Here is an 8,659-nt window from a genome sequence, read left to right on the forward strand (position 1 = left end):
AGAAGGGCAATTGGTCGATAATTATTTGGCATAGCGGGATCGCCTTTTTTGAACACTGGTATTATTTTCGCTATCTTGAGTTGCCGCGGATAACAGCCACTAAAAAAAACAAGATTGAAGATGTGACTCAGAACAGGTGCGAGCGAGCATAGATCAGATAATTTTCACGTGCTTTCCATAGATGTTGTCAATGCCGGGACCGGTCATCTTTAAGTTAGTAATCACGGATATAATTTCTTCTGGGCAAGTGGGAGTAAGAAAGAAGGAATGGGGGCAGTGCTCAAGAGAAGGTGTGCACGACGAAGAGGAAGGATAATAAGGTGAGTTAAAAAAATAATTACAAAATGTGTTCGCTATTACTTCAGGATTAGGTAAAAGAACCCCATCGTGGAAAATAGATGTAACTACATTGGGTGACTTTCCGATGTTCAAAAATTCATCAAGAAGCTGCCATTTTCGTTTAGAATAATTAGATTGCTTGGATAATTGGTTTTCATAATAGCTTCGTTTAGCTTTTTTTTTAGAAAAGATGATAGTGTACTAGAATACCTGATGTATCGCGATTTCAGACAAAGACTAAATGGCTTGCGTTTAGTTTTTTTATACATGTTTACTTTTTTTCCGCAGTGAGTTTAAGAGAGCAGTAGTTATCTATGGGGAAAGAGGGGTATCATACTTTCGCGAGGATGAACGAAATGACGAGCATTTATTAATTGCTGATACGATTATAGTCGACAGCTCGTGCAGAGTCACTTCTGGACTCGAGATACCCAAAATGAATGAAAGATCGGTGTTAGATATGGTTTCAATGTATTTATCACTATTGAAAACTAATTTCTGTGTATACTTGTGGTTAATACCATGAGATGATAGTGCATAAAGAAATATCGGAAAATGATCAGTGATATCACACTCCATCGTGCCAGCCTGAGGAGCGGTGGGAAAATTGGAGAGAATGTGATCAAGTAAGGAATGCGAGCCGTGGTCAGTACAACGTGTAGGGGTGTTAATCAAATTTGTGTAACCATAACTGTAGAAACAGGTCGTGTAAGCGATACTGATAGCATTGGTCATGTCAAGCAAATTAATGTTAAAGTCACCCATGTTGAATGCATTATTATTCTTGAGGGATAGTTTATGAAGTGCTTGGTCAAAAGCTCGGCAGAATTCAGACGCAATATTGGAAGGGGATCTGTAAACAGCGCCGCATATAATATTCTTTGTGTGACCAGTAGATCGACAATCAAGTTCGATCCAAACAAATTCGCATTTGGGAACATTCAAGCACAAATCAAGGCGTCTTTTGTAGGCGATGTGCTTTGAAACGTAGATAGCAGAGCCGCCATAGACATTATCAACACGATTTGCATAGTCGCATGAATAACCAGGAAAAGCATAAAAGTCTTTATCAAGGGCAGATAGCCATTTTTCAGAAAATGATATGATGGAAAATTGATGTTGAATGGAAGTAAGCAAAGCAGTTATACTATCGTAATTCTTCCGTAAACTACGGACATTGAAGTGGATGGCAGATAGACCGCTTGATTCGGACAGGATCGAGGAAATGTCTTTCGGTGAGAATGAAGCCATGGTGGTTTGAAGAAGTGTAGAATGTCAGCAGCGGTAGAAGTGTTCATTCATGGAAAATGTTTAGATCGTCTACCTTACTTATGCGATAGATCGTGCTGTTCTGCTCCTTCCTAGCCAGAATAGCGCCATTTGATGTCCACAAGAAGGACCACTTTTTTTTCCTTCTTGAGCTCATGCGCCTTTAAAAAAAGGTCTTTGTTGTCGGGGGAAAGATGCTCATTGACATAAACGGGAGCATCGTGCGCTTCAGGGAAACCCAAGCATGTCGTGGTAGGGAGAGTTTTCCTAGCCTTAGCAAGGAATTCCGCCTTCTTGTTTCGCGCGAGGAAACGAACAATTATGTTTATTTTTTTTTTTCATTCTTGTTGCTGGTGGGAACTCTGTGTGCTGTATCTAGATCCTCTAAGTTCACGGGGCAGTCAATCTCACTGCCGAGAGCCTCAACGATCTTGGTGCAATCCTCGCCCTGCTTCACCGGGACACCTCTGATTTTAAGGTTGTTCAGGCGCGAATATTGTTCCAGGTGGGCAACATTGCGCACGAGAACCTCATTGCTCTTCAAGAGTCTCTTGTTCTCGGCAGCAAGACCGGCGTTCCGATCCTTTATGGTTTCAAACTCATCGCTCATGAATTCTAGAGACTTTTTCAACTCAACGACCTCATTTTGAAGTTCCCTGATGACATCAACGCTAGATAAGGCGACGGCAGATTTCACAGTACCAAGAGCATCAGTGAGCGTTTGAAGTTTTGCTTCAAAAGACAATTTAAGTTCTTCTAGTTCCTATAGCGACAACAGCAACAGTTGGAGCCATAGCGCAAGGAGCGATCTGAGACTAGCAGCCCGAAATTGGTAAGTGCTGAAAAATGGGTACAAAGATATGCCTTTTGCCTGGGCAAAAGATGGGTTGCTGGTTAGCAACCCATCTGGCTGCAAGGCTGGTGTCGGATGAGCAGAAGCTAGCTTATCAGGGGCGGCCCTAACCTTCTTTGCGGGTGTTGCGTTGACTGGCGGCCCAGGTAGTTTGACCAGCCGGGGTGTCCGTTGAGAAGTGTCAGTGATGACTTCCTGTTGCACATCCATAGCCTGATGTGTATCGTTTAGCTCGGGTAGCGGCCCGAGCGTTGTCCTTGTATTCGAAGTAATGTCTACGTTGGTCTGCGGCCAAGTGCTAGGTCCAGGCAACGGTTCGTTACCGCAGCCTCAGCTCATCTAAATTCCTAAAATTTGTGTTCTTTATTTTTGGTATTGAAATGAGTGTAAGCAGATATATATAACGATTATGTGTTTTAACATCCCTGGAACTGCTAAAGAAAGGCGCACTCCAATGTCGGTGCGAAAAATTATATTTCGAAGATAGCTTTTCTGGAATGAATGAATGAATACATCAAGGTTAGTAGGCTTTGTTGCGCCCAACAATAACTGGCAGTAGTTTAAATGGTTTGTATATTGTATTGTACACCATTTGTTTAATTGGATACACATCAATCGACCAGTTCGACCACCAATTTGATTTACATTTCAGGACATAATTTAACTAATTGTCCCTAGTCATGCTTGCAGGAAAATAACTGTAAGACATTAAAATTGCTTTACGGTTTCAACAGAATGCCAGTTTAATATATAATATTATCGTGAAATGGTTTAACTTCGTTTTTCGGTCTACGTTCGCTTTTACTGTCTTTTTTCGTTACCCGGCTAACTGTGGACCTCAGGAGCTTTAAGTGTGGCTTTAGACAGTTTTGTCAGTTCATGAACGCTTTATCCTTAAAATGGACATCGTCGTTTAAACATTTAAAGTGCTGCTGACCAAAGGCCTTAGCATGCTGCCTAGATCATACCACTTGGCACGGTGAACCACCTGACACCCACTTAATTAGGAGTGGTATAAATTGGTATCCGCGTAATGAATGGTGGTACCACCTGGTACTTGTGCGATAACTGGCGTTACCACTTGGTATTAGTCTGGTAATATCTCCACCATGGTGAGCAGCTGTAGGGCGCTCGACTGCTGTGATCAGGAATGCGGCGGCCGCTTTTCTATAAATGCAGGTCGTCGTGTACTGTGCGATGTCAGTGCATGCTAAAGAACCCCGAGTAGTCGAAATTTCAGAAGCCCTCCGCTACGGCGTTTCTCATAGCCAGAGTCGCTTTGCAATGTTAAACCCCATAAACCAAATCAAACCTAGCTAGTGTGCTAATGGAGGTACACTGCCAGTGCTAATATAATGAAGGTCGAGTGGTACCCCTCAGTACAACTCACAAGTGGTACCACTTGGTTCCAGCCAATTTAGTGACGAGTGGTACCACTTGGCGCTAGTGTACCTCCATCTGGTGGTAACGAGTAATACAAGAGTGGTAACGAGTAATACAACATAGTAACAAGTAGTAGCGAGTGCTACCGACTGATACCATAGTAATAAGTTACACTCAGTACAATCGTGTCTATAGTACTGTGATATATGTATCAGCAAAATATTCGCAAATTCAGCAAGCTCTTCTATATAGCATACGCTTATCATTTTATCGCACGCTCGTCTTGAGTGCGCCAGCATTCACATATTTCACCTATCTTTATCCGCTCAGGTGATAGTTGGCAGACAGAACCCGAATTCGCTGATTTGATCGACGTTTGTCCGGTCCGTCGCTCCTGGCAAGTGGCTGTTAGCAGGTAGTAATTGAAGTTAAAATAAACTAAAATAAAACACTATCTGGCCATGAGCGAGTTTCGAACCCCTAAAATAAGCTAAAATAAAACACTATCTGGCCATGAGCGAGTTTCGAACCCCTAAAATAAGCTAAAATAAAACACTATCTGGCCATGAGCGAGTTTCGAACCCCTAAAATAAGCTAAAATAAAACACTATCTGGCCATGAGCGAGTTTCGAACCCCTAAAATAAGCTAAAATAAAACACTATCTGGCCATGAGCGAGTTTCGAACCCCTAAAATAAGCTAAAATAAAACACTATCTGGCCATGAGCGAGTTTCGAACCCCTAAAATAAGCTAAAATAAAACACTATCTGGCCATGAGCGAGTTTCGAACCCCCGGCAGCGCAGAGATCAGCTTAGCATGCCACAGTCCTAATCAACTTGCATCGCTGCGCGATGGATCCTGCAGTCAACTCTAAGGTTTGCTCTCCTAAATAATGTTAAAGGGCATCAGTGGAGGTTTTTAAACACTTGTGTTAATAATCTTATCAAAATTCTTAGCTCGGATACAAAAACGGTCTTCAAAGGTTTTAAGACACGTTTCATATTTTAAAGGAGTGAAAACCAGGTAACTGAAGCCAGGTCTCGACGAACCTACGACGTCACGGGATAGCAACTTTTGACATCCTGGATACTGCCGCAATATCTAAAGTGTGCACGCTGACTAGTCAAATTGCTGACCATGAGAATAGCAGCCAAGGTCACTAGTTGTCTGAAATGATCAAAAGGAAACTCAAAATTCTGCCACGTGGCAAACTGGGAGAATATAGACCTAAACATAAAGAAGTGAAGGATGCTGACATACATGGAAACTGGGCTTTAATCCTAGCACAGAAAAGAGTTGAGGAATAAACTCCCTGACACCATCTCCACAGGCCAGACAAACGGTTTCTCCGAGGGTACAGGTCTATATAGACCATTTTACAGTTATCGAGGAGGACAATACTCTCCAACCACAAGCACTGTACCCTTTCACTGTTGCCAGTTCCGAGTGGGCTATACATCCGACCTTTATGCATGGCAAATTCACCTTGTTTGTCAGCCTTCTACCACTTCAAAAGCTTACGTTATATCTCTTATCCCACTCACCCACTTAAAAAGCTTATATCTCAATGCCGTTTTCGAAGTTTAGGTCGTCGCAACAGCAATGCGCGATCCTCCATCCCACAAGCATCGCTGCTCCGCACGCGCTTCTCGCAATCCGGCTGCGTGAAAAATATTCAGTGAAAATCGTGCTCTAGCGACAAAAAATAGCAATATGTATATGTCTACTTTCATAATAATAAAAAAATGTCACAAAATGAATCATTTTGAGTATCGCAAGCTGCTGGCAGGAGCAGCAGGTACGGGGATCGATTCCCAGACAAGCTGCGAACCGATTGGTTTTTACTGGGTTTGAGCTTTGCCGTTCCCTAGTAGTTGGCTTTTCTGAGGTGGAATGCTGACAACAGTGAGTCTGACATCATCTCGTATATGTGAAGTACGTTACGCACAGCACTCTGCTCTAAGATCGCCACGTGTGATCGACCGTCAACCATCATAAGGCGTTTTGGCTTTTCTACAAAGGCATTGCAAATTAAAAACAAAAATCACCACCGTTTCACAGTTGGCTTGGCGTATAATGATGATGATGATGGCCTCTGTTATAATGGCACATACTCACTGCAGGGAATAGTCCAGGGTGCATTGTAAACACAAATAATTTTTTAGTCTTAAACTAGAGTTGCCCTTTCCTTTTTAGAACTTAAGTTTTGCTCTATTGTAGTCGTCGACTTACGCACGGCACCTGCCACAGTGTGCAGGTGGGAAAGTGCAGAGAGATGAATAACCTCCCTTATTTTGGATGCCCACCGTTCACTTCAGAGTGTGGCTACCTTGGAAACAGGAGGTTATTTCTGTAAACAGACTGAGTGCCGGTGGAACAAAGAGGGTTTATTTAGCAAATCATGGGAATTCGTCGTCTCTACGCGATGGCGATGCAGCTTCCGAGATGCTAAGCCGCTACCTATGACAGCGCTGAGACGCTCTTTACATTTTCCTTCTTTCAAGGGCGTTGCACTTTTGACAACAGGACCTCCCAGCCGTTCTCGAAGTACGACTGCTTCTTCGCAATTGATTCGTCGGGGTCTGGAGATGTGGAACGATGGTTCCTGTTCAGGAGGCGACGTCGTATTCTCCATCTCATGATCTGCAGGAGCATGGGCTTGGCTGGACTCATCGGCATCCCCGACCTTTTGACTAGATGGAGTCGAGTCTCCTGAGACCGACTCCATCTAGAGACCGACCACAGGTGTTCTCTGGTGCGCTCCTTGCGCTTTCCATCCTCGGTGGTAATTATGTAAAACCTCGGGACACCCGCTTGGCCTGCAACTATTGCAGGGCTCCAGATTCTCAGACGTGAGTCGCAGACAGTCACCTGAGAGCCCGTTTTCAAGTCGGGTAGTTCGCGCGATGATCGATTGTATGCTGCCTTTTGTTTGTTCCGCACTTCTTTGAGCCGATACGTTACAACCTCGTTCGACACTGTCTTGGCCTTCATTTGACATGATGGGACTGAAAGTTTGGTTATCTCTGGGCGTGTTACGCCACTCTAATAGCGCTTGGTAGAAGTTGACCTTACAGCGGTAACACTTCATCAGCAGCTTCTTCGCTTCCTGGGCAGCACTATCCACCACGCCATTTGATCGCGGGTGATACTAGCTTGAAAATTCTGGCTGACCGTGCAGGCTCACCATGAAGTATTTGTAATCTTGCTGCTGAATGGGGGCTCATTGTCACTGCACAGTCTCTGGGGTAGTCCATGCGTAGCAAATATATCACTGCCTTCTGAGATGACGCAAGTGTTTCATTTCGAAAAAAAATAAGTAGTAGTCTACCATGATAACAAAGGCATGATCTGCTCCCAACACTTGCCAAGGTAAGGTAGGGGACATCATGGCTTAGCAATATAATTTTTACATTTTTGTCTTGTGCTTCTGGCACACCAAATATTAACGGGCCAGTGCCGCAATGTCACACGTTATATTGGGCCAAAAGATGACTTCTCGTGCTTTGTTCTTCATTTTCTCTTCGCCTGTGTGTGCTGCATGAAACAGGTTCAAAACTTCCTTCTTTTTGCCGTCGGTACAATGAGATTATTGCTACGCATCACCAACCCTTGCTAGGCATGAATTTCCTCCCGGTAATTCCAGGACACCTTCAGTTCATCAGGTACTTCATATTTCGAGGCCGGCCAGGAAGTGCTGGCATAGTTGCACAGTTGCTCCATTAATGGGTCATTGTCCATTGCTTCGAGCACGGACTTCTGCTTTTCGTCCGATATCGGGAGGTATATGAGAACATTCACATAAACTGCTCTTCTTCCTTGAGTGGCAGCCGGTTGGGAAACCTTGACAGAGCGTCTGCTATTACTAATGTTTTTTCCAGGCTTGAATTGCGCTGTACTTGGGTATCTCTGCAGTGCTAAGCGCATGCGTTGAAGGCGAAGTGGGCATTTCGAAAGAGGTTTTTTGAAAATGACCTCGAGTGGTGTGTGGTCTGACTCCACTGTGACGTCAAGCTGTCCAATGATATAATCATGGAATTTCTTGCAGCCGTGAACGATGACCAATGTCTCTTCCTCAATTTTCGCATACATTTGTTTCGCGTCAGTGAGGGATCGGGGCGAGTACACAACTGTGTGTCCGTCTTGCAATAGGACTGCTCCTACCCCATGCTGGCTGGCATCCACGGACAATGTCACTGCCTTGCCTTGTGATCCGTACATTCCTAGGCGACGTCCTTGCGCAACAGATCTCTCAGTGGAGCTGTAATCGACATGCTTGGAATAAATCTTGACCATTCTTACCATTCCCTTGCCTTGTGATCCGTACATTCCGAGGCGACGTCCTTACGCAACAGATCTCTCAGTGGAGCTGTAATCGACATGCTTGGAATAAATCTTGACCATTCTTACCATTCCCTTGCCTTGTGATCCGCACATTCCGAGGCGACGTCCTTGCGCAACAGATCTCTCAGTGGAGCTGTAATCGACACGCTTGGAATAAATCTTGACCATTCTTACCATTCCCTTGCCTTGTGATCCGTACATTCCGAGGCGACGTCCTTGCGCAACAGATCTCTCAGTGGAGCTGTAATCGACATGCTCGGAATAAATCTTGACAATTCTTACCATTCCCAGGAACGTTTGCAATGACTTGCAGTTTGTCGGAACAGGGACATCCACAATATCTTCCACACGATGGGGATCGATCTGAAGGCCTTGGGATATCAGAATATGACCTAGGTACCACACTTCTTGCTGCAGAAAGCAGCATTTCTTCATGTTCAGCTTCAGGTTCATGCGTCTTCAGCGTTCGA

Source organism: Amblyomma maculatum, chromosome 8 (assembly GCF_055883805.1).
Source record: "Amblyomma maculatum isolate TAMU_Amacu chromosome 8, ASM5588380v1, whole genome shotgun sequence".
NCBI classification, from domain to species: Eukaryota; Metazoa; Arthropoda; class Arachnida; order Ixodida; family Ixodidae; genus Amblyomma; species Amblyomma maculatum.